The sequence below is a fragment of the Atractosteus spatula genome, chromosome 9 (assembly GCF_055471065.1).
Source record: "Atractosteus spatula isolate fAtrSpa1 chromosome 9, fAtrSpa1.hap1, whole genome shotgun sequence".
Taxonomy (NCBI): Eukaryota; Metazoa; Chordata; class Actinopteri; order Semionotiformes; family Lepisosteidae; genus Atractosteus; species Atractosteus spatula.
In genome coordinates, this window is record NC_142714.1 from 25,549,975 (window position 1) to 25,577,619 (window position 27,645).

At 38.7% G+C, this 27,645-nt stretch overlaps 1 protein-coding gene across 1 annotated transcript in view; it reads left to right on the plus strand.

Annotated features, from left to right (window-relative positions):
* Positions 1-521: 521 nt before the first annotated feature.
* tmem121aa (transmembrane protein 121Aa) overlaps positions 522-27,645 on the plus strand; it is a 160,336-nt gene continuing 133,212 nt past the window's right edge. The window contains exon 1 of the mRNA XM_088925637.1: positions 522-835. The gene's annotated coding sequence lies outside the window, so the exon portion shown is untranslated. The remainder of the gene's footprint in view (positions 836-27,645) is intronic.

The following is a 27,645-nucleotide window of genomic DNA, read 5'->3' on the forward strand; positions in this document are numbered from 1 at the left end:
TTCTTCTCCTTAGCGGGCGCAATTCATTCCAATATCGACAGAACTAAGGGCACGATCCGCACTCTGCAGTATGTTATGATATCCATCTGCTTCTTCCAAATTAGCGCTATAGCTCTGGTGCCGATCTTGCCTTAATGTCGCTTATAATAGATTCTGTCTATAGGTAAGCCAATGTCATTGCACAGTCCCCTCATTGTCCGATCTCCCATAACTGCAACGGCGACTCTCTAGCACCACAGCATACCCCTTCAAACCCCGACCTTTCCCCCTGTACCGAATCCCTGTCTCGCTGCTGAAGGGCTTCCCTTTTATGACAGCCCCCGGGTATGGTCCTCGCAAAGCTGTTTATTAGTAGCTTTAAAAAAGGTTTAGGCTACAGCTGTGGAGCGAGGAAGATAGAGAGCAAAGAGTCTGACAGACTCTACATAAGCAAATTGCCAATAAATTATGCTTTCTTCTGAGAGGGCGGAGGAAGAACAAACGCAAGAGAGACGGAGAGAGAGAAGTTATGGTTAAAGAGTGTACCGATGAAAAAAAGGGAAAGGAAGCGAGAATGTGAATCGCAAACCCGGCCTCAGGAAGGTGCACGTTGTCATTACAGAGCTTTGACGGGTTTAAAACGTTTTTTTGGATTTGCTTCTTTTACTTACCGCTGCTGATGTTTCCTTTGGTACTGGAGAGGCTGATGCGGACGTAGCGTCTTCTAACCCCCTTTCAACTGCGCTGGATTGCAACCCACATCTGCGTTTAAAAAAAACGGAATTTAAAAACACTTTCCAGTGCCTAATAAAGGAAAACGAGGTTTCAGCACCTTGGAGAGTATCTTGTTGGACAGGTAAGCACGCTACGTACTGTATGCTGGTGGCTTCATTTTGATCTTTAAGCGTTTTTCGAGGAATACAAGATCTGAAAGAAAAATATAATAAGACAATTAGGGTCTTTTTGTTCCTTATTTCTTTGTTTTGCGTCACTATTACACAAAACCTGTGATACGGATTACATTTCACTGTTTTGGATACGAGTAGTCTGTACCCTAAAGTGTGGTTTCGCTTTGTGTGTATCCGAAGGCTGCAGTTAAATTAATTTCAGCAGCAACGACGTGCTTTCAAGTTTATGAACAGCAGCACTATTCCACGTTGGAACATAACTGGTGAAACCTCTTAATCTTGATATATTATTTTAAATAGTAGCTGGTAGAAAATATAAAACAAAACAAACTTTAAAGTTTATTTCGTTTTCGTATTTGGCAGCGTGATGTTGCTTTAGCTTAGAATTGCCAAATGAGTGTTGTTGTTCTTGTCTTTAAAGCGTGAGTTTATTTCTTGTCAACGCCATGACTTTTGAAAATAGAAAAGAAAGTGTTTGTCAGCCACAAATGTCTTTGTGGCGTGGTAGACGTCCAGTAGTAGACTTTTCTGCACGGAATGTAGAAAAGGCATTGTAATAACAATCATTTTCAAGAAATCCGTGGTTTATTCCCTTCTAAAAGATTAACACGGGCTGTCACAGTGAGCATTGAGATTTATGTAGCATGGGAGGAGAGCGTTCTCTCTACTCAGATAGCGTTAGTACGGTTTGGTGTGAGCATAACTAACTTCTAATTATGAACAGCTTTTTGCTATTTATGGTATTTTATAGGATAGTCGTTCTTCTCTTTTCACTTGCTGCATTTGGTTTTGTGCCCACAATCGTTTTTCACCCTGCTTACAAAATCTTGACAAATACTGCAGCAACATTCGCAGACAGTTCGGGAACTTCACAAGACAAAAACAAGACGGAATAAGCTCGGTCTCGCTCACATCACCATGAAACAAGTCTGTAGAAAACTTACAGGGCTCTTCTAAATTTTGGCAGTGGGTTATCTATGAGCCCACCTGTCAGCCCATTATTTGTGTTTCCAAATGCTAAGCCGACTTTCCGTGTATCTCCGTTTCTGCTCTGTCTTTTTTGGATTCAATATATACTGTATTTACTGTATCTCTCGGTGAATGGCAAATGTCTCGTGGAACGTGTGCTATTTTATAATCACTGAAAATATAAAAAGGAGTCTTTTGATTTTAATACAGGGGCAGCTATTCATGGATTTTCATTAATGGTAACTTGCAGGACACAGTTGAGGTGTCAATAAGCACATTGCTTTGAAATAAGAGAAAAGATGGATTGTAAACTGCTTTCTTTCAAATTGATCTTAAGTTTAAGAGTTCATTTTTTTTACTTTAAACATCTCCATATCTCTGTAGATTTCACTTTTCCAAAATAAATTTATACATTTTTGTCTGTATAACCCCTTTCACTGACATACTTCAGATAAACATGTATTCTTAGACTCCAATCCTGCATCCAACATTGAATCAGATAAGTCAATTGACCTGTCAGGCTTTCTTTTATTTCTTTTGAGAAACCCCTTTGCATCAGAGGTCTGTCTGCCCAAATACAGTAATTTATTTCTTGAAATACCCATAACCATAGGTCCTTTGGTCATATGCAGTGGTTTCACTTCTCAAAATATATGTGCACACACCATTGTACTGTATCTACAGTGGCAGTAATGGCAAGTGGTTATGCAGCAGAAGATGTACTCTAGCTACTATACCTTGTAATGTAATTCCTATACTTGTAAGTAGTACCAAACAGTTTAATTAAAGCTCCCTGAAGTACTCTTAAATCCTCCTACCCCCACGCATATCCCTCTGTTTTGCACTGAACTCTAAATACTGCTACCACTTGTCTTTTGCACTGAACTGAAAATATTGCCACTGCTGAATTTTGCACACAACTGCTATCTAAATGCTGGCTAAAAATATTGCTGCTACCATGTTCTTGTCTCCAAGAATTATGATGTCATTTTGTTATGTCATTTTCTATGTCAATGTTGTGTCAAGTGTTAAAGTACAGTATATCATTTGTCATGTCAGAAAAACACACAAGTAAGCATTTCATTGTACTTAGGTACATACAGTACTGTATAACAATAAACGTGAACTTGAACCTGAAGTACTGCTCTCTATTACTACAGTATTATTTAATTTATTGCATATGTATTGTATATGTAATCAATTATCAAGCAATCAAGCACTAGATATCCGAGCTGAAATATTCTCATGATGTTCTTCATCAGAAACCTCATGTACTTTTTCATAATAAACAGCAAAGCTGAAACCACAGGACGCAAATGGAAACTACATGAAAATGCATTCAAAACTGGGAACGGGAGGGACTTCTTTTCTCAAAGGGTTGTGGGAGTATGGAACAAGCTACTCAACCATTCTGAAGAAGTGAATACCCTGGTTTTCCTTCATAATACGCTTGCAGAGATCCACAGATCAATTAGCTACTCATTACCAAACATGATTTACTGTATGCCATGTATGATGCATGGGAAAGAGAGCAGTGAAGAGAAGGGCTTTTACAAGTTACATATAAAGAATAAGCATTTCAGCACTGCCTTTATTGTTCCATGCCAAAGTATTATTAAATGATAATAAACAGATTCCGGGGATTTTTTTTCTTTGTTTTTATCCCATTAAATACAGAGCTTTTAAACTATAAAAGAATTCTCATTCTATTCTAAAGTCATACAGAAAATAATAGGCATTATGTACATTTATTTACATAGAATGAATTCACCATTCTAGCACACACATTCAGTTGTGTGTTTTTATATAGTAAAATCTCCTGTCATAGCTTTAACTTTAGGTATGTCTTATGCGTATCATGTAACCTCTGCTGTGAGGCACACTTAGTTTTACAAAAAAGTGGGAGAATATCCCTAATACATTTACAAGGTAAAAGAGGAGAGATATTAAAATGTGCAAGGGTGCAAGCATTTTATGTTAAAAGTATGATAAAAGTAAATGGTATTATGAAAAGTGTTATATATGCTAGCAGCCATATCACTCTGCAACTCACAACTGGCAACCCACTGAAGCTAAGCAGGTGTGAGCCTGGTCAGTACCTGGAGGGGAGACCTCCTGGGAAAAACTAAGGTTGCTGCTGGAAGAGGTGTTAGTGGGGCCAGCAAGGGGTGCTCACTGTGTGGTCCATGTGGGTCCTAATGCCCCAGTATAATGATGGGGACACTATACTGTAAACAGATGCTGTCCTTCAGATGAGATGTAAAACTGAGGTCCTGACTCTGTGTGGTCATTACAAATCCCAGGGTGTTTCTCAAAAAGAGTCAGGGTGTAACCCTGATGTCCTGGCCAAATTTCCCATTGGCCCTTACCAGTCATGGCCTCCTAATAATCCCCATTTATGAATTGGCTTCATTACTCTGCTCTCCTCCCCACTGATAGTTGATTTTAGAGCATTCTGGTGCACTATGGCTGCTGTTGTATCATCCAGGTGGATGCTGCACATTGGTGGTGGTGGAGGGGAGTCCTCATTACCTGTAAAGCGCTTTGAGTGGATTGTCCAGAAAAGTGCTATATAAGTGCAAGCAATTATTATTATAAAAATCAGGGTACTGTATATCTTGGCAAGTACAATAAAAGCATGGGCTATCCATGAAAAAACTTCAGATTTACTATTGAACATTGTAATTTTCTTTTGTAAAAGACTGTTATACATTATTACGTTTGATCCTTCCTCCTTGGAGGTTCTGCAGTGGTATGGGAACTATGTGGGATTCCATGTACTTTTGTATCATTTGAAAGATCTGACATTTTCAGTAACTATGTAATACAGTATTTTGTTTTGGGAATTACATCTTTTATGTTCCCCAAAAGACCACTCCAGGAAATCTGGTTTCCATGACTCATTCAATTACCTTAATTAATACTGCTGTACATATAATATGTAGATTAATATTTAATGGATTACCCTATCAAATACCTTATAAAAGACCTGTTTATATCAAATCTTTTAGGTACCCCTTCAATATCATTAATGTTTCTCTGGCAAGACCTAGCTTTGTGAATCTTATAATGACTATTCCCAATAATACCTTTTATCAGTGTGTCTAGCAGCTGTAGTTAGAATGTAATCATTCCATTCATTTACCAGTATAGAGTAACATCTCCAGGTTTTAGATAATAATGAAATGTGATGAAGGCCTTTGGACTTGTTTCAGGAATCTGTGACATATTAGCTTTAAAAAGCTCACCAATGTCTGGTTGTTCATTTGCTTAAGTATTAGTGCAAAGCAAGCTCACATCATATAACACCTGTGTCTTCAATGGTCAGCATTTGCAAAAAATATGCAACACATATTCATAATTTCCACACCAATATTCACCAATATACCACAACCATCTGTTATGCCCATGATATCATCTCTGTTACTTCAGAACTCTTACTGAACAGAAAAAAAAGTTCCTCTTTGCTTCAGTATCTATATTTTTTTCACATGTTTTTAAGCAATATAACTGTACTTCCCTTTCTGATTTTTGGTGCAAAAATTAATATAGTGCCTGAATGGGATCTTTCTTGCCAATCAATATACAGCTCAACATGTCCACGGAAAGCTCCATATTATTTTTAGATTTATGTTTTGTGTGTTATAAATAAACTTGATTATCATATGAATCTAGACATTACCCATTTTACATCATTACCTTATTGTAACTAGGTTCCCCCAGAGCAGAATAAAATTTCCCCTGAACTATCAAAGGTGGGTGGGCTTGAGTTAATCAGAGTTCCATCATTTTCCTTCAGATAAATACTGTAACACCTGTGACCTGGTAGTCACCTCTGAGCTGTACTGTTCTGTCAGTGAGAGCTGTATTGCTCCTGCGATTAATGCTGACTCTTCAGGAGGCACTATGTCCTCTCAGTGTATAAAGTGGCAAATGGCTTTGGCAGTGGATTTTTCATTTCTCCTGTACTGATCATAGGATCAATCATAAAACAAGCTGATAAAAGTCCATTATTGTTTTTGTTTTAAAATGTTGATGCTAGAGATCCATAAGGAACAGCTAAGTTTTATACTGTATGAATCAATATACAAAATAACCATGTGACCTTTTTAATGCTAATTTACTTAATATCAATTGAATTACAAAACACATACTGTACCTTAACCCAAATCCTTCACTAATAATTTAGATTAGGGGCTAATAGTTAATAGTGTGACATAATAGTGATTATAGGCAACCACTATTGAAGATTAATTGCATGTCGGTAACAAAACATAATCCTGACCATAGCTTGAATCATACTTCTAACTATAGCCCTGTCTCTAGAGTTGTGATGGACAGTAATGTTTTTATGTTTTAGTAAACTTTTTATCAAATCACTATTGACATCTCAATTGATTGTATATAGACAGTTATCAGATACCTAAGCTGATACCTAAGTGTTTACAATCCACCATTAAACTGTAACTTCTTACAGATCCTCCTTAAAGACCATGACGTGTTTTAATGAAAAATAACCCTCATGTTAAAATAAATTGAATTGCTTATTTCAACAAAAAGAGTAACCTCTGTTTTTTTTTACTAATTTCCTCATCATTTTTCATGATGTGACAGTATACCTCTCTGTTGTGATCTTTGAAAAGACTGTTGTGCATTCATGGGCTTCTGTTAATTAAATGTGATTGGCTCGCAAATCAGCTGACATACAGATGTCATTGTTTCTGAGTATGATAATGCTTTCTGTCAGCCTTTTCTTTAACACATAACCAATAATGGCACTAATAAAGCTGCTATTTCTAAGAAAAATATTTTTTAAATGTGAACTTACTAAAATTAATTATCTGAAGGGAACATGAATATTGTACATAATAAAACCTGTTTTCTACCTTTCAACAGTTAGGAGAAACATCCAAATAATCTATTTAGTTTTTTGCCAATAACATTCAAACAGCTGAATGAAGAAGTTTTACCTTACAAGAGCTTATGCCACTGGTGTAAAACTGTAAACACAAAAAACAGCAAGCAAGAAAATAAACTAAAATGGAAACTGAACTTCCTGACAATTCATTGATTTTTGTAGTTTGCACATTCTTCAGTGAAGGGAAGAAGATACAGTGATTGTTCTTAATGAGGTTATTTGGTACTTGTTTTTTTCTGCACAAAACTCTGACAATACTGCCCCAAGGCAAACTCAGACCCTCCAGTTGGAAACTGAAAGAAAAAGATGAAAGCAAGGTTAACAAGCTTATAAAGATTAATTAATAAATTTACAAAGCAGATAAATGATGAATAATCTGGGCCTTTAAAATAGTGAGCTGAGATTACATGTTACAGGATCTGTAAGGTTAATATAATTGGTTAATATAGCACCTGACTAAAAAGAGTATACAGTAGAATGTCCACGTAATTTCACTAAGGCCAATACCAATGACCCTCTGAAATTCAGACATATCATTGTTCACATGACATGACTGTAATGTACTGGTTTATCATTAGGGGCAAGGCTGTCTTGGCAATCATGATGAGAGAGACCTTAGAAACTGGTGTTATTCCTCTACCTGAAGGATACGTAAATGGAGTTTCAGGTGGGGGCAGTCAGTGCTTTTTCTAGTTTCCTTTTTGGATTTATAAAATATATACTTTGGGAGACAGGAAGGGGACCATTGCTCAATTAGGACAAAATGTTGATACTTATGTTGTGGAGATAAGAAGAAACAATACATGCATATTAAGCCTTCCAAAAACTATTATGGCAAGTGAAAGGCAAAACTAAGCTGTCTCTGTACTAAATACTGTACTGTATCTGTGGATGAGCCCTGAAATAGCAGATTGGCATTAGCAAAGGTAGTCTTTACAAATGAAGATGAAGAGGCTTAAAATATTCTCAGACGAAACACCTCTTAGCAGAATGACCACCTCAGAAGTCTAGCATGAATCCCACTTAATCTGGAAATACAATGAGACTGTTGGGCCACAATCTAATACTGACATAGTGTCTCTTAAACTAACATTGCAGACATGGCTGGAACACGGCATGGGTGACAGACTTTCGGACTTGCAGTACATAGGTAATTATGTTGAGACATGGACCTTGTGATCTTTTGCAACTGTTTTACATTGGGCAATCCTGTAACGTACAGTTCTTTTCGGACCCTATGTGGACGACACAATCCAGAATTGTGAGGAAACACTGGGGAAAAAGTCATACAGGAATACGGGGATGAAAACAGGGGGGCGTGTCCATGCAGTGCTGGTGATCCGGGGAGGTGTGGCCAAGGCAAACAATCCAAAGAATAAGTCCAAGGGAGAATCCAAAAAACGGGCAAAAGTCCATGGCCGGGTAATCCATCCAAAACAAGGGATTAAAAGCAGGTATCAGGTTGGGACTTGTGGGGGGAACAGGAACAGGAGCAGGAAGCTAAAAGCATAACAGAGCCAGGCGCAACCAGGTCCCGGGCTCGCATGATGTGGAAATCAGATGCAGAGCCACGATTGGCGACTGCGTCTGGCTTTTAAAGGGAAACAGGAAGGAGACTGGAACAAGGGGCAGGTGCGGGGAATAGGGCAAACAAGGAAGAGCCGGAGTGCCCTTAAGGAGGAGGGACTACAATCGTGACAAATCCATTTGCTTGTAATGAGTATTCAGTGCTGATAGTGAGATACAAAACATACAATCACTGATATGGTACATGAGCCAACAAGCATCAGATGATTAAATGTGAGAAAATATGTTATGCAGCTATATACAGATGCAGCCATTCAAAATGCGCAGGCGATACCGCATTATTTTGCGGTGCGCTTTACGCAGTCTACCACGAGTTACCGGTAAATACCGCTAGTTACCGTAAATTCTCCTATAATACCGCAAGCAAAATAATAGTATCTGGAATTTCCGCAAGGTGGAGCTAATAAAGCTCAACCTCTCATGTTTGAGCTGTCGCCATCAAAGTCTTTAACGAAGATATTACTAATAGTATTAATAATGAATGACCTTGGACAAACTGTAAACTCAAAGTATTGCCCTAGTCCACATTATTTTTTTCATTGACCGTCTTTGTAAAAGTAACACCACAGCATTTCGCAATCACGCATTTGTTTCCAATCACTGTAACGCGTGTGAAGGCCATAAACGATATTAATTTTGGAACTTAAACATACAGTATATGGCTGGTCTCGGTACTTTAAAGAAAACATACACACCAGTATTCCATTTCTCCCTAAACATTTTAAGCATCGATGTCTTTAACTTACGTGATACCGGAGTCAACAAGCATACTTTTAGAATTTGATTAAAAGGGAATATAATATAGAATCGCGTATCTAAAGAAATTAATAATGATATAATTATATTCATGTTGCAAAAAAACTGCAACGGACATAAAAACTCCCTTGCTTTTAACAGAGCGTTCCATAATTTCTAACTACAAAAATTATTTAAACTGCGACACTTATCATTCAACCAGAGCTCGAAATATCACAAGGATCCCCAAGAGCACAGGAAAGACTGTATTAAAAGAATCGCGTATCTAAAGAAATTAATAAGATATAATTATATTCGTGTACTGCGACAGGGCTATGTAGGGCTATTTCGCCTCTCTCTTTATGTGACTTCCCTTGTAGCCCACTGGTCTATGTGCCTGATTACCACCTCACAGGTTGTGTGTTCAAATCCAGCTGGTGCTGTAACTTTTCTTTTAACAAACATTTCTTCGAAAAAATAGAATAGCAATATTATGGACAATCAATTGACTTTTATATTTCAAAATATCACAACATGATCGAATCTAAGTCATTTTTGATAACAATGAATAGTCACCTTCTTCCCTTCTGACAACGGTCCCTGCTTCTGCTTCCTGCTTCTATTGTGTGTGTGTGTGGGGGGGATCTCTTCAGATCTCCCTTCAGATTTAAAAGGTTATTAATCATATCTTCGGTGTCGCATCTTACCAGTGCAGCTGATCTTTTGCTGCCTGGGTGGGTCAACTATCACAAAGCTTTAGAGAACCTAACATTTCTATTATCAACAAATTTTAAATTTGTAATAGAGTAAATTTTTATAGAGAAATGGAGGCTGGACAGTATGCGTTACAATATAAACATTTATATTGATTTAAATCGCGTTTTGATTTAAATCGCAAACGCGTGTTTAATTATATGTGTTTTTTTTAATCATAATCAGACAAATGCAACATAAATTGATACAGTATCTTTGTCTTCTAAGTATCTTAATAAACTTTCAGCATAGCTTTCTCCCCGTTTAGATTTATTTTTCTTGGGATTTTGGGATCAAACGTGGAAGGATTAGATTGTTTTCGTTTTTATTTTTCAAATACGTTTTAGAAAAGTGTAATCTATACCTGCCCAGACTGTACGCCCGCTTCACTGTGGGACAGCCACACTGGTCGGCAGCCTTCCTAAACCCCGCCCTGACCACTTTCACTCCTGTCCTGCTCTTCCCCGCGCACCCCAGCCGAGCGCTCTTCGGCATCTGTCCGGGACGAATGTATATTTAGATATTTACACCCGGCGCGGCACTGAGGGAGCGTCTGCATTTATAACTTAGTTTTTAAAATTAGTCAAGCAATATGAAGCATCTCCTTTTACTTTTAAGTCCCTTAAATACATTGAGCACAGCTTTCTCACCACTTAGATTACTTTTTGATACCATCCTTACACAAAGCAGAAACTTCTTGTATTTTCCGATGACATACATTACAGATTTTAATCATCTTTAATTTTGTTACATTATACGTTTTAGGAACGTTTCATCTATACAAACACCACAAAACTATTCTCGATTGTATTTCTGGATGTTATGTTACACCTACAGTAGTTCACTGCTTTAAATACATCGAATTAAGAAAGTTAGGTGTAGCACTTTAGATCTTTTTTTCTGAACCAGGGAAAATCTGATCACGTTTCTCTATAACAATAATAAAAAACTTTATTTTACATATCACCTTTAAAAGTGGTATCTCAAAGCAATACAGTAGATGTAAACCACAGATTACAAAGTATATACCCAGACAAACACAAACGCGTTTTTAATAAAATGCTTTTATTCATTCAGCAGAGAGAGAGAGAGAGACATCCAGCAGAGAGAGACACATACACAGGTTTTCACTGACAAAAAGTAATTGTTTTTTTTACATTCTTCTTGTCTAACAGGAATGTTTTGTTTGTGGACAGACTGTCCACAAACGTGAGACTGTCTTTCTCAGACTCACAGTCCCAAATGTCCCCCACCCCGGTCAACAATCCTAGGAAGAACACGAAACAACCTGTTAATAAAATTGTTACAATTTTGTTCGGTCAGTACTTCCTCCCAGGATTTATAGATCGCATCGATCAGTTCCTGCTTTGTGACGGGCTTAGCAGTTTTCCGAACGTAGTCTTTCAGCGAATGCCAAACCATCTCTATCGGATTTAGATCTGGGGATTCGGCTGGAGTTTTCACCCAGTTCACTCCTTCTGCTACAAGCCTCGCCCTTGCTGCTGTGTGTTTCGGATCGTTGTCTTGAAAGAGACGGTGCCTTGATCCAAAGTGCTCCCTGATATATGGGGCGGCATTCTGTGTGACCACGACTTCCTCGAAGAATTCACGGTCCATAATTCCTTCGAAAATAAGTGGTCCCGGGCCTCTTCTAGATATACCCCCCAGACGTGAACCTTCAGTGGATGTTTGGGCTTTGGCTTGTCCACATATCTCCCCTTTTTGCAAAATGACATTGTTGAAAACTGTTCCAGAGCCACTGTTGTTTCGTTGGTGAAAAGTACATCCTGAAATGCCTCCCCCTGTTCAATCCATTGGAGCGCTTGTTTGAGTCGTTCAGCTTTGTTTTTTAGCCTTATCATGGGGCATGTGTTGGTTTTTCTGTATCTCCATCCAAGCCTCCTGTGCACTCTTCTTATCGATATCGGACTAACAGTCGCACCGAGGTCAGCCCATAGCCGTCTTTGGACTTGCATCGCCGGTAGCTCATCATTTTCATCAGTCAGTTTGTCGATAGCTCGCACAATAGGACTTGAAAAAAAAGAGATCAACAGTTAGTTTTAAAAATAATATGCGTAGTTGTATTTACATGCAAGAAAAGTATTTTTAGAAAGTTATTTACCTTTGAATCGTCCTCGGTTTAGATTCTCTTTGCCTCCTCTCCCCTTTATAATGTCGTCTCACTGTGCTTTCAGAAACGAAGATGTCCATCGAAGCCAAATGCTGTACAATGTCCCGTGTTGACTTCCCGTTTCTTTTCATCTTCATTATTTGGTGTGAGAGAGTCTTCGTGATTTTGGCCATTGTCCGTCTCCTTACCAAAGCGATACAGTGGTGCAGCTTGAATTCTGTACCTATATACTGTATGGTATGGTACAGATAAAATTTACACCATACTGATGAGCTAATACCAGGACACCAGGAAATGTGTCTGATGCATTAGCAAGTTAAAACAATTGCGTCGAAAACCTGGGCGTAACAGCTGTCCCTTTTTCTGATCACTCGCTCTCTGGATACACATCTCACCTGTCCTGTTCTTTGTTTTCCTAATTTGCTGATTATGCCTGCTGCGATCCACTCCTACCCTCACACCTAAAGAAGACTATTTTAAATTTCTTGGCGCGGTTCATTGTGCAATTAACCCTTGTATGTGCTGTACACAGAGAGGGGCGGGAGGGGGGGACAAGCCGATACATACTCTTAGAGTTTGATTAATAGGGAATATAATATAAAAATATAGTACTAAAAATAAGATCTACAGACATTCACAACAGCGACTGTCAGAAGATAGGACACAGCGGCTCAGACACCCGCTGAATGGAAAGGGGCACTTTAATGTTCTGTATGGCTAATACTAAAGCCAATACTTTAATATTCTTTTCTGTATGTTTAACAATAGTGGGTACTGGCTTATTCGGCCCTGCTCCCGTTGTTAGGTGTTAATGTGTTGTTGTTAAGTGTGAATTTGTACCTGTTTCCCTGAGGTCTGGCTTTTTTTCTGGAAAACCATAACTCTGGTCTTGTCCAGATTGACTGTCAGCGCCCAGGTCTGACAGTGCTGCTCCAGCAGTGACAGGTTCTGTCGCAGCCTCTGTTCTGTGGGCGACAGCAGGACCAGGTCGTCTGCAAAGAGCAGGAACTCGATTTCTGTAATTAATGCAGATCAGTAAATCAAGGGACAAAACAATTGTTGCGCCCGGCTCCTCAATGGGCTTTGACGTGCTAATGCGTTGGTTTAACAGTCCGGGTGTGGCAAGCCTCTGATGTCTCCCGACTTCGGCAAAAGGAACCTGCCTTTCATTGGACGGGAAAGCAAGAGCCGACCGCTACGCCGCCCTCGTGTTTCGAAATCTTGTGACTTTTGAAATTTACTGGGGGTGGACCACGTCTGTAAATTTCGATTGGTCCAGAGGCAAAAGTGCCTTGCCTTGCAATCTCTGGGAAACCATTAGTAGCATGGTGAATCGGAGATTCTCAACCCTTACTTCGTGCGACTGGAAAAGAATTCGTGATCGGATCAACAGAATGCTCCGTAGAAGGAGGCGCTCTTTTCCTCTAGTCTAACAGTCTGTCCACAAACAAAACATTCCTGTTAGACAAGAGGAATGTAAAAAAACAATTACTTTTTGTCAATGAAAACCGGTGTGTGTGTCTCTCCCTGCTGGATGTCCCTCTCACTCATTGCTGAATGAATAAAAGCATTTTATTAAAAACACGTTTGCGTTTGTCTGGTATTTACTTTGGTCCTTTTAACTGTTTTTCCATCTACTGTATTTCTTTGAGATGCCACTTTTAAAGGTGATATGTAAAATAATGTTTTTTATTATTGTTATAGAGAAACATGACCAGATTTTCCCCGGTTCAGAAAAAAAAGATCTAAAGTATACTAGTTTGTCACTCTTCTCATCCTCTCTCTGCTAAATGGATTTTGAATAGAGTCACATGAAGAGAGAGGTGAAACAGCCCTACACAGCCCTGTCGCAGTACATGAATATAATTATATCTTATTAATTTATTTAGATACGCGATTCTTTTAATACAGTCTTTGCTGTGCTCTTGAGGGTCCTTGTGATATTTCGAGCTCTGGTTGAATGACAAGTGTCGCAGTTTAAATAATTTTCGTAGTTAGAAATTATGAAACGCTCTGTTAAAAGCAAGGGAGTTTTTATGTTCGTTGCAGTAAAAGAAAATGCCTGACAAAGTAGGGCTTGTACAGATTCCAAGTGCATTTTTGCAATTTAAGTTGCATTGTCCATTGTGCTGCTGTAATACAGTTTAAAATAATTCAAAGTCTAAACTGTATCAGCTTTATTTATGGGTTGCAATTTAGAAAAAGTCAAAAACCACACTCAAAATGCAATTTAGAGCTTTCTGGCAAGAGGAGACACCCAAATTAATAATGTAACATGCCACTGTTTGTGCATGAACAAAGTTATACTGCTATTTCCTTAGATACGCGATTAAAAAAAAATTAAAACATTTTTGAATCCCCGGCGGAACACATTCCATAAGAATCAGCACTTTTATATATCGCCTTTAAAGGTGGCTTCTCAAAACGCTTTACAGGATAAAAACAACAATAACAGCAACAACAACAATATTGTATTTCATTGCACTTTGAAAACCAAGTAATAACTTAACTATATGTGCAAATGTTTTAGGATATGTCGCTGTTGTGAATGTCTGTGGAGTGTATCTTATTTGCCTGTCTGTCCTGGCTCTCTTGCTCGCCCTCCCCCCCTCTCTCCCTCAATTCAATTCAATTCAAGGTGCTTTATTAGCATGACAGATGGGTACAATCAGTGTTGGGTATTTACTTTGCTTTGAGGTTCCACTTTTAAAGTTAATATATAAAATCACCAAAAGTATTACAATATTACAATATGTATCTTTATAGCAGGTGGTGTACAACTTTTTAGCATAGATTAAACTTTTATAAAATGTATTTAAAAAATAAAAACAATTACAATCTAATATTTCCACGTTTGATCCCAAGATCCCAAGAAAAATAGATCTAAACAGGGAGAAAGTTATGCTGAAAGTTTATTAAGATACTTAGAAGATAAAGATATCAATTTATGTTGCATTTGTCTGATTGTGAATCGAAAAACACATATATTTAAACACGCGTTTACGATTTAAATCAAAACGCGATTTAAATCAATATAAATGTTTATATTGTAACACATAGGTGACTATTCATTGTTATTAAAATGACTTAAATTCGATCATGTTGTGATATTTAGAAATATAAATTTGTTTGGTGCGAGTGAGGTTTTATTTAATCTCTGACCAAGGGAAACGTTTCATTTTTTAAAAGAAATGTTTGTTAAAAAAAAGAGTCATGGTTCCAGTGGGATTTGATCACAGACCATGTGACATGGGAGTCAGGAACCTAACCCACAGCACCACTGGCAAGGTCACAGGCAGAGTGCTGAAAAAGCACTACAGAAACATTATCAACAGACAATGTACAGTGTGTACTATTCTTGTGTTGCGGTACATGAATATAATTATATCGTTATTAATTTCTTTAGATACGCGATTCCATATTATATTCCCTTTTAATCAAATTCTAAAAGTATGCTTGTTGACTCCGGTATCTCGTTAGTTAAAGACTTCGATGCTTAAAATGTTTAGGGAGAAATGGAATACTGGTGTGTATTTTTTCTTTAAAGTACCAAGACCAGCCATATACTGTATGTTTATGTTCCAAAATTAATATCGTTTATGGCCTTCACACGCGTTACAGTATGCTCCTATTCTTTTTATACTCAGCTACTAAGATTTCCTTTCAGTGGTAAAATTCCATATAAATATTCAATACTAAAACGGGCACAGTAAACACGTTTACTGTAAATCTTTCTACGACAGACCAACGGACCACGAGTGCCCCTGTCAGTCAACCAATCACGTACCGCGGTACCGCACGTCATCATGCGTCACAATGCTCGACGCCGTAGCCAATTACCTCCGGTATGTGTCTGTACCGCGCACTTTGAATGGCTGCATCTGTACAGTAACTTGCAAAAGTATTCCAAACATGTCTGAATTTTACTTAACTCCAAATGACGTACGGTGTATACACATTTTCAAAGTGAATATTTGAATAAATTTTACTTTTCTTTGCAGTTTGTGCTGGTATTTCATTTTTTCTGTTTGTTCAGTTTGAGCCAGTTATGATTACAAATAACAAAAATGTGTCATTCAACAGAATGGACAGCTTTGGAAGGAATAAATACATAAGGTTCTGTACTCCTGTTTTCATTTGAGTTCCTGTAGCGCTTCCTTTTGCACTTTTACATTTATATCACATGGTCTCCAAAAGTGACAGAATGTATGTCCTGTACCTGTTCCTTGTGATATGTCAAATACTATCATGATCAAAGTTTCATCACTTAACATCTAAACTGAACATAGTGACACAAATAGACCTACAGTGAATGAATGTTTTCATTCTACATTCTGCTTCATTTGCTCTACATGTCAAATATACATCCCATCCTTACTTTCATTTTCCATATTCTGGGGCATCTGCAAGTGTGCTCTGAAGTGGAAGTCAGCTCAATTTGAATGGTACGAAAGGAGAGAACTCCTCAGGATATTCAACTACTAGCAACAAAACAAGTTGCATGATTTCTCACGTGCAGGCTTGTGATTTCTCAGATTAATATCTGCAACAAAACTGAAGGGAAAATCAATTTTACTTTACAAAAGCTGATCATCTAGAACTCTACAGTATTCTTGTTTTTGGAATCCAAGTCACTCACTTGCACTACATGTTACAACAGTCATGTGTGCAATTGGAATGAATCCAAGTGCATGGAATCAGAGAGTTACAAAATATCTGAAGATACCTGACTAGTTGGGGTTCGAGCTCTTTGGTATGGGGATAAAGTGATAAAACAATTGAATGTAGATAGAATAAAGGATTACTGGCCAGAGGGGCTTAGAAATCCCATGCTGGTCAGTAACATAGGGAAAATGGCTTTGCGACAGTCTGCAGAGAAGCCAGCTATCTGTATTTCAGGTGAGATACAGTGGAAAGAAAAAGGCTGGCATGGCAGAATGCCAAATCTTCAGTGAAACTGTTCAACTAAGTCTACTGTACCAACCAAAATGAGGGAGCCATGGCTATTGGGAGAGCACATGAGTGAATCACACAGTCTTTTCAAAGAAAACTGCCTTGGACTGGATCGATGGGAAAACGAGGCCAGTAGAGAAGGGTCCAGTATTGGATGCAAAAGCTTGGATCTGCTATGCAGGGTGAAGACTAAAGAGGTAGTGCTGCAAGAGGAAGTACAGAGGAGCAGCATTGCAGGACAAAGACATGAGAAGCAGCACTGCATGGTGAATACTTCAGTGGAATTTCATGGCAAGCAGTGCAGGCTGATGACCGACAAGGAGTCCTGGAGCTCTGGACAACTGATGCTTTCCCTGAGGAATTTAGATATTTCAACAAAGGTGGGGGCCAGCAGAGGAAAGTCCAGAAAACCAGGGCAGAATCGACTGTGTAGTATAGGCTGCTTCAGTAAAGTGAGATGAAGGCAGTAGGTGAGGAGCCCTAGGGTTCAGGATAACAGACACTGCCCCTGACAGAAGTCGGGAAATTGACGAAGGTGGTAGCCAGCGGAGAAAAGTCCGAGGTCCCAGGGTGGATGAGTTGTCTGAATTCAGCCAGTGAGGAGAGTGTGGAGGAACAGTCCTGGAACTAAGTAGGAAAAGGATAATGATGAAGCAATGTGAGAGAGTTGCATAGGCATTATAAAGGAAAAAGGAAATGAAATGCTAATAGGTAATTAAACCATATCAGTTAAAAGGGGATCCAGTCAGAGCGGTAAGCCTGGAAAACCATGAGTCCTCGTGAAAATGCTCCGGCTTCCCAGGCAATTGAAAGACGCCGAAGGACAGCTGTCATAAACCTACTAACCCCATCACTGTTAACTCCTTTCATTCTTCCCCTTTCACCTTTGCTTTGGAAAGTTAAGGCATTGTTTGATCAAAGGTTAGCATTCAACTGTCATATAAATCTACTGAAATGTGATGTAGTTAAGTGATCCTCAATTCAGCAGGATTTATGTTTTTTTAAATCATCATCGGTTGTTGACCTAGGATAAGTATAATCCAATCCAGTTTAATCAATAAAAATTCCAACTGGGTAACCCTGAGCTCATTTGGAACAAAAAATGCTATGCTGTTAACTAGAGTTGGAAACCCCTGTCATAGTTCAATGGTGGATGACAAAAAGTTACTGTACATTCAGATTTTTAGCTTGTCATTTTTTTTATGGAATACTGATTGAGCTGCTTCTTGCTGTTTACAGATCTAGCAAAAAGAGTGTGGCAAAAAAAAACATGCAGTAAACTTAGTGAAATCTAAATATACCAGGCATACTGCTAAACAAGCAACATTGTTTTGAAGTCATTTATAGTATGCATTTCATCATGCAACAGTGTAAATGCTTTCAAATCAAAACAGCAAGGTGCTTTATTTTTGATCAAGATAAGTAGCATGCTATAATGGCAGAAACATTTTTTGCAAGATGCTGACATAAGACTCCTACTAAAAGTGCATTACAGCAGTCTGTTCTGAATTAAGTGAAAGCACAAATGAGTAACAACAGTGGTTGTAAATTGAAGTTCTTGCTTGGAAAGTTACCTGAGATGATAACAGATTAAAATTCAGAATCTGTGGACTTTGAAAGTCATTTCTGACAAAAGCAGACAAAAGTTCAAAAACATACCATCACATCTTTATGTAGTTAAATTGTCAAACTTTATCAGATTATTTTTCTTTTGTCATGATGCTATTACAGGATTTTTGTATTTTAAAAGACATCAAATAGACCTTTGTTTAGTCAAAAATGGTCTTTTTTTATTTAAAGAAAATTCAGGAAAAAAATTAAAATACTGATAGTTTATTAACCCACTCCCAGAACTATAGGAAACTGCGTTGCAGACACAGAAATAAGGAATGGCATTGCACTTCTTGTGCTTTCCATAAATAATTTGTAACAAAGGGCAGGTAGGAGGTATGGATCCTGGGCAGGACTCAGGAGAGAGAGCACCAGTCCAAATCACTAAGCAAAAACGTATACCAGGAAGCAAGCAAGAAGGTCGGGAAACGAGAAAGACAACCAGAGAGCAACAATCCAAAACGCAAGACAAAGTCGAAAACGAAGTGCAGGCTAGAAGATCAAAACCGAACGTAAACTAGTAACGATATAACGCGCACTTGGGAGCTCTAGGAAAAACCGCAATAGTGAGTGGGAAGTGAGGAAAGAGGGGAACTAGAATAGTGACGAGAGTAAACGGTGATAGGTGTATTACTTGCGGCGTGAGTGTTTGTTAAACACGGCGCGCATGGGAATGCGAGACAGGACAGAGACGTATGTGGAATGCGTAACAGAATTATCATTTTTACATGATGCAATTAAATAGGGAAACTATTTTATAATCAACAAAATATCAGTTTATAAATTACTTTTCCAAACATATTATTGTGATACTGAGCTTTTCCATGGGCACAAGGTTACACTAACAAAATATGTTTATATAAATAAAGTGTATTTTTAATATAACAAATGTAAAATATGTGTTTACATTTTACCTTTATGAAGAACCATGGATTGCAAAACCCAAATTTAAAAATAATATTAAACAATAGTCATACACTAATATTTCCGGAATGAGTGGAGGACACAGACTTTAACTCCATTGGAGAGAATGAGGCAGGATAGATTTTATTTCTTTCTTTAGGATTTTGTCCCTGGCACCAGAATTAAAAGACCTGTTGCTCATGGAAAGTAACAAGAATCTTTAATCTATGCATTGAAAACAGGAGTCCTTGAGATGATTTACCCTAAAATATTATTTGCTCATGTTGATGACTAGTGTTAGTGTTATTGTTACAATGGTATGTCCTTCAGTTCAGTGTGCTGCCAACCTGGCGGTTTTCTGATGCTTGTCAGATGACTAAATTCAGGCCTAGCCTTGCTGAGGTTCGGATAACTGATAATATCACGTTAAAGCATAGTGCAGCTACTGGAAATCCTAATGGGACAAAAGGTTCAACAATCCTGAGAAAAAGCCTAAAGTAGTCATCACTTGTACATTGCAACAGGCTAAGTTGTATATCCTTTTGTTAGAAAAGCAAGATAGCAAAGGTACTGTATACTAGTACACAAAGGGGAGACTCTACAGTATGTAACATGACTCTGCATTACTTTAGGGCTTAGCTTTATCTGCCAGCTGTAATCTAATCATTCCGAAAGTATGGCATCTGTGAGTGCTGTCACCCATATGTCGCTTAAGTAAGAACAAATTGCCCATCTTTATTACTAAAGCTGCCTGAGTGAATAAAACCAGGTGTTTTAGCAAGTTCTTACATTTCTAGGAAGAACAGGAAAATATCTGTGCTGCTATTTTATCTAATAGAAGTTTACTCACTCTATCACAGCGAATCACAAGGAAATTCTTATAACAAAGTAAGATTGTAACCTGTCTTGTGTTCTTAAGAACAGTAAGAAAAAAAACACACATAATTATTATGTATACTGTTTACATAGCCATGAAAAAATGGAAATGCATGGAGAAATACAGTAATTTGCTCATGTCATTTTTTTAATGAGAATTAATGTGGCAATTATGAGGCATTGATGTGCCTAGTATTACCTAACATTGCTGCTGTATGATCAAATGGTGAGACAACACTTAGGGAACCTTATTACATTGGTGACACTGTTCAGTGCTGCTTTATGTAACTGGATCTACTCAGGGGTCTATACAGGACATTAGTGATTGTTACCTATAATACATTTATTTTTCAAGTTTGTGGTTCAGTATTAGAATCAGTAATACATCATGCACTATAAATCTGTTTTTAAATATTTCATTTAAACTTAAAACAATAAGTGCATGCTGCATTTGAAAAGCATACATTTAGAAACAGCAAACAATATTAGCTTGGAAATAATGAAAATACCCACCCTGCAGTACTTCGAAGAGATAGGCAAGCTAACAGACCTGATTACTCTAACATCTGGGAATGTAACAGCTTTATTGAAGGAGACAAGTAGAGCTACTGTTGTTATTTCAGATGAAGTTGTTCATTTTGTATTTTGCAGTTATCTAGCATAATTGTATTTCAATGAGAGAATGTCAAAGAAAACTACCAGCTGCTGTGAAAGGGAAGTAACTGTGTGACAGTAGTACAGGAATTCATTTTAATATGCTGGGAGATGGTGAAAATGTTTTGCAAAAAAAACCCATCAAGCATGTTATAGATTTATAAAGTCACTATTCACAAAGAAAAGTAACTAATTATTTCTCCTGATTTTATAAAGGCAGTGACAGGTAGAAAAAAACAATGGTTTGTGATAGGTTGTCAAAGATAAAAGGAATATATGGATTCTTTAAAGGTGCACATCAACAGAACTAGTATATGAAATGGAATGACATGTGAACAATATATTGAGATCCATTGTAACTATAGGACATGTTGTTGCTGCTCTAGAATTAACAGTTTATAGTTTCCCTGACTACTGCCTACTGAAATAATTTAATGTCTTATAAGATAAGAAAGGCATGTTAAAGGCATTAAATAGAGCCTTTAAAGCAACTCAATGAAAGAGAGAAGGGTATTATAAAGTTATAGGCTTATGTAATTGTCACGGATGTCGGAAGGGATGAACCATGGAATGGCAGGAGAGCGAAAAAAGACCCTATGCGTAGCAGCGGGACAGGGGTTAGCCCGGGCTCAGCTGTTCAGGAAATGGCGTATAGAAACATACAGTATGACCTAAGGCCACGGACAGGAGGAGTGACCTGGTGCAAAGCGGGTCAGGACACCTGAACCTAAATGCTGAGCGAGGAGCAGAGCAGACACAGGAAGTAAATAGGCTACACAACAAGACACACCAGAAAGACATGAATAATCACAAAGAACTAGGAACAGGCCAGAAGTAGGGTGCCCTCTAGGTGTACTGGGCGTGACAGTACCCCTCCCCCCTCCTTCAAGGGCGGCTCCTGACGCCCAAAAAAGAGCTACACAGCACTGGGGTGAGGAAAAACCTCTTTTAACTAAAAGGAAACCTCCGGGAGTCCACAGCTGAGAGCTACCCCCTCCTCTGGGGTAAAAAAAACCTTTATTGAGTAGAGGAAGGGGGGGCTGGACTGGGCTCCAGAGGAGCAAGACAAAAAACCAGGCCAAACATGTAAAAAGTCACGAACAACAAAAATAAATCCTGACAGAACAGGGGAACAAACAACACATAAGGTTATGGAAGCCCAGAACAGAGTGCAAGGGAAGCTGGGACAGAGAGAGTGGAGGGCGTGGGAGCCCAGGACAGACAAAACACATAAAAAAAAGTCACACACAACAAAAATAAAGCCTGACGGAACAGGGAGACAAACCATACATAAAGGCATGGAAGCCCAGACCAGGGGGCGTGGGAGCCCGTAGCCAGGGAGACCAGGGGTCGTGGGAGCCCAGAACACAGAAGCAGCAGGGGAGTGGGAGCCCAGGACAGAGACAGCAGCGGGCATGTGAACCCGGGACAGAGGCAAAACACACAACAAATATAAAACCTGATGGAGAAGGGGAACAAACAACACGTGAAAGAAATAAGCCACAGCAGATAGGGAGAGCAGGGGGCATGGAAGCCCGGAACCAGGAGTAAAGAGAAAATAAAAATTACAAAAGCCAGGAAACAAAAATAAAAAAAGCCGCTCGCAGGGTCTAGAGTAGGCTAAGCACTCTGTCACGGATGTCAGAAGGGACAAACCGTGGAACGGCAGGAGAGCGAAAACAGACCCTATGCATAGCGGCGGGACGGGGGTTAGCCAGGGCTCAGCTGTTCAGGAAATGCCGTATAGAAACCTATGCCCTCTGGCCACAGACAGGAGGAGCGACCAGGTGCTAGGCAGGTCTCAGGACATCCTAACCTCAATGCTGAGCGAGGAGCAGAGCAGACACAGGAAGTGAATGGGCTATACAATGAGACACTCCAGAATGACATGAATAATCACAGGGAACTAGGAACAGGCCAGAAGTAGAGTGCCCTCTAGGTATACTGGGCGTGACAGTAATAACACTTTCTACTTATTCAAGAAGAGATTTTCTCAATAACATTAGGGGTTGAAAAAACTCAATCTGCTGTCTATTTGTTCATTCATCCCAGGGTTGAATATTAATTATCTTTCTCTGTTTCCCAAAGCTGAAAAGCAGACCCATCTAAATAGACTTCTAATTCCATTTCATCTATAAAGCTGAAGTGAGCATCTATGGGGGAGAGGTACGTTTTTGTGAAATGTTTTGTGAAATGTTTGTGGACTCTCCTTTATTGAATACTGTATCTTATGTGCAGTACCTAATGGCAGCAGCAGCAGAATGAATTCTGAACTCTACAGAATGTTTAAGCTGCTTATGTAAAAAAAAAGGTGTCCCTACTTATTGGGCAGTATCCAATGCATCCAGATAACCCAAAACCCAATGGCAAATGCAACCCAGGTGTCTATCAGGAGAAAAAAATGCTGAGTCACATATTGATCAAATCTATCTCCGTGTTTGATTCCAACTGAGTTTGCAAAAACAGTTTTGAATTTGAGAACACCTCAAGTATAAACAAGAACTCAAAGTGGCTGCAGCTAAAGCTTAGCAAAATAAAATAAAATAGTATGCAGAATTCAGAGAACCATATGCAACCAAATTCAGAATCTTACTTCTATACGTTTACCTACTTTAAGTCAAATTTACTTTAAGTAGTACTTAAGAACCTTATGATTATTTGAAATTACTGGTTTGTACACAAAGTATGTTTTTGTTCCAATATGATCAGATGTGTGCATTGATTTCTACTCAAAAATTAATTGCATATAACATTGTACTTCCCATTCATAGTTATCTTATAATCACAATTACAAATTACATAACTATAAAGCAAAAAGATGAGTTTTGACTTTGCTGTCTTAATACTTTTGGAGGGCACTACTGTATATATGCATATAGCAATAAGTAAAGTTGGTAGTTACTTAGTTTGCCTGGAAGTGAATCTTCAGCACCTGTAACAGAAACCTCCAGATTCACAAGAATTACAGTATGGCAGCAAGTGACACACTTTGAGAATTGATCAAATTCCTCTTGCTTGGCATGGATTTATGCATCATTTATCACTGTTCAGTTTAATTTCTAATAAGAAATTAATAGAGTGAAGTTGCAAAGTGTCACATAAATCTTTCAGGAAGATAATGTGCTAGTCCCCATTGACAGTTTAAATGTTTCTTTTTGATTTTGTATCATTAGCTTTTTTTAAAAAATCAACAAACTTCATTCAGAAGAAAATTAATTATTAATGTAGCTTTATCAGTGAAATACCATGTTTGAAAAAAAACAAACTAACAGCAAAAATATATAAGTGGTTTTCTGTTTTTGCTGCACATCTACACAGACAATTTAATTCAATGTCTGCTTTCATAATACATACAGAATTAGCAGGATAGCAAACAACCCATCAGTTACTGTGGCTACAAGAAAATGTCTCACCCGGTACATCTGTGAGAGTTTGTGTGTCTCAAAACATTTTCAACATACCTGTAGGTGTACCTTTCTGAAAAACCATATGGGAAAATAGATTCTGAAGATTCAAGACCTGAGATAAAAGAATATAATGGCATCATTCATAAAATCAGTACATTGCTAGCACTTATTGTGGTTGAAAAATGTATATAGCCAGCATTAAACAGTAGCATTTTCCAGCAGATTCCCCCAGTTGTAAAGAAGAAACTCTTGTAAAAATTGTTTTCATGATGGATTTCTAGGAAGAAATAGATGATAGATTTTTTGCACTTACTGTACACGAGCCTCTTAGAAAACAGGCTCTGCAGGTGGATTCTAAAGCCAGTGTTTTGACCATAGCCATAAAATGAATAAAAATAGAAGTGTTGAGTAAAATTCTTTGACAGCTATCTTTTTAGAGTCAGTAAAATAAATGTAAATGAAATGACATTATGGATAAACTGCAATCAAATCTCAGTGTTAAATAAACTGGAAAATCATTTTTTTTATGTGACCTGTTTCTCAATTTTGGAAAGCCCTGCTTGATGTCAGGGTTAGATAGAAGCAGAAACAGTTTTAATAAAACTAGCACAAAGAGAACAGATGGATAGTCTTGACCTCTCAGCTTCTACAGTTTGACCACATTAGATATCAGTTACTATAACACCATGTATTATGCAAAAAAGCTTCAATGCATCTTCAATGCATCATTGTGTTGTGAGATTTATGTATTGTTGGATGTGTACAAAAAACCCAAATTTCGTTAAAGAACCTGTACTTTAAGATTTAGCCTGAACTTTTTGTTTAGGAAAGGTGTTCTGCTTTCTGCTAAGTGCATGTCTTTGTGACTTTGTGAAAAACACATTATAACTAAAAATAATAAACCAAATAATTTGTAAAATGGCCCAGGGTTGACCTGGGAAACTGTCTCCTTCCCACAGGGGTTAACGGTTTTCCTGGGCTTCATGCTCTGAATGGATCCCCTTTTGGTATCTGTCTTTATAAGCAATTATATTTTCAGTTATTCAATTGCTGTTTCTCTATTTAATTCCAAGGCACTGATTCGGCGGTGCTTCATTATTATTCATTTCTACTCCACTTCTCATACTGGTTGCAGTATTATTTCTATTTTCTCTCCATGTTTCTCCAGTCCAGCAGGCTGAAGCTGTGGTGGACTGAGCTATTCTGGGTAGTTATGCCACCCTGGAATGCCAGACCCATTTGTCCTCCTTTTCGTGGGACCCATTTCGTCCACTCCCCAAAGCCAAGTGAGCGACAACCCAAGAGCCATGGCTTCCCAATCCCAGCTGAAGGGCTGAGCTTCCAGGGCTCTTTAATAACTACCCTCGCTCTTCTTCACTAAAAACAACTTGTGCTTATAAAGCCCACTCTATGACTCCTCCTGCACTGCAGATCAAGCTTTAAGTCTTAACTTTGCCCTGCCTGCTCCAGGCTATTGTCCTGTGTTGCAGCTTCAGTTTCAAGTTTCAAGACTTCATTCTGCCTGTAATGCAGCTCCAGTTCCAAGCCCACACTTTGCCCTGCACTGCAGCTTCAGTTTCAGATTTTCCTTTTGCCTTGCACTCTAGCTTTAGTTCCAAGACTTAACATCGTTCCACACTCTAGACTGCTCAGTGGCTCCTGGCCTTCACCCTCAAGCCCTGGATTCCCTCCGCTGGCCTCCTCTTCCCCAGCAGTTCTGACTGCTTCAGGAGCAAGTTTCTCTCTGTGCAGTCATGCTTCTCTCTGCCTAGCAGTGTTGTTCCTGTTCCATAGAGAGGCCTGCACTTTAGTCTTCTCTCTGACTGCCCTCATTCCTTCTATCTTTCTAGTTTTTCTCTGGGTCAGCATTATTCTCCAGACCTTTAGGACTCTTTTTTCTTTCTCTAACCTTCGGATTGTTGGTCTGTGTTATGTCCCAGTGTGTGTTCTGTGTGTGTTTTTTCTGTTATGTCCACACTGCTGACCCTTGATTGTTCTCCCTTCCCCATTGGCCCACCATTACACCACACTTTCAGTATGACGTCATCATCAATTAGCTCTCAGCCAATCAGAACACATCTTATTCAGCATACAACATGGTGGTTTTCAGCAAAGAGAGGCCTTTCGTTTGACTTTGGTCCCGTTTGGTTTTGGTTATTGCTTCGCTTCGCTTTTGGTTATTGCTTCGGCTTTGTTGGTTTGTTTTGTTTTGCTTTGTGTGTGCGTGTATTTTCGTATAGCTTTGGCTTTGTTGTTTTGTTGGTTTTCTGTTTGTTTCTTTGTACTTTAGTTTGTTAGTGTGTTCATCCTTGTTTTGCCATTACCTTGTCCCAGTGTTACATGTTCAACTTTTGTGTTCTTTTGTACCCTGCTCCTGTTGATTACTCTTGTTTTCCCTTATTTGTATTCCTGGTTCACTTGTGTTTTTGTGTGAACTTTTGTATATAAGGTTAGTTTAGGTTGTTGGGTACACTTTACACACTTAGTTGACTTTGTATTAGTAACACTAGGTTAGTATGGGTGAGTGCCGTTTGTCTTGTACGGTTTTGGATAGTCAGGGGAGGTTAGTTAGGGTGTTGAAGACGGCGAAGACCGTGTGTTTCAGGTTTTCTTTTGTAGTCAGATTAGCTTTCCCTCACTTTCCTAGCCAGCTCCATTTTGTTTGTTATTTTCTTTTCTTTGGCACCACTCTAGTTCCTTACCCTTGTTATCACGCTTCCTAGTCCCTCACCAAAACCCACCTGCTTCCAAAATAATTATTTTAAATGTTACACCCCTATACCCCTAGACACTTGGAGTCGTAACAGTCTGCGTCACTTTTTCTATTGTGTCTTTTATTTTTCATACACGTCAGTCTGCTTATTCGCGTGCCTGTACCCCAGGCTAATTAAGAGGACTACCCACCAGATCCGTGAGGTTTTTTTTTAGGGGGGGGAAGCTCGACACTTGTTTCCTCCCTGAAGCCCAGGCTTCCTGATTCCAATTGACAAGTTGAGGTTAGGCTATGCCTCGGAGAACTGGTGCTCTTGCCAGAATTCTTGCCATGCCAGCCTTTTTTGCCTGGGATGTGGACAGTCGGCTTCTTTTCAGACTGTTTTATTTTTGCTCTGGGCTATTACCCCATTGGCCTGTAATCTAATAATTTATTATTCTATTATCAGTCCTCCTTTCACTCCAATTTCCCTTCATCCTGGAGCACTCAAGCTCCAACCAGTCAGGTCTATTTGGGCATTTCTGGCACTTTCAGGTTCCTTGTGCTTG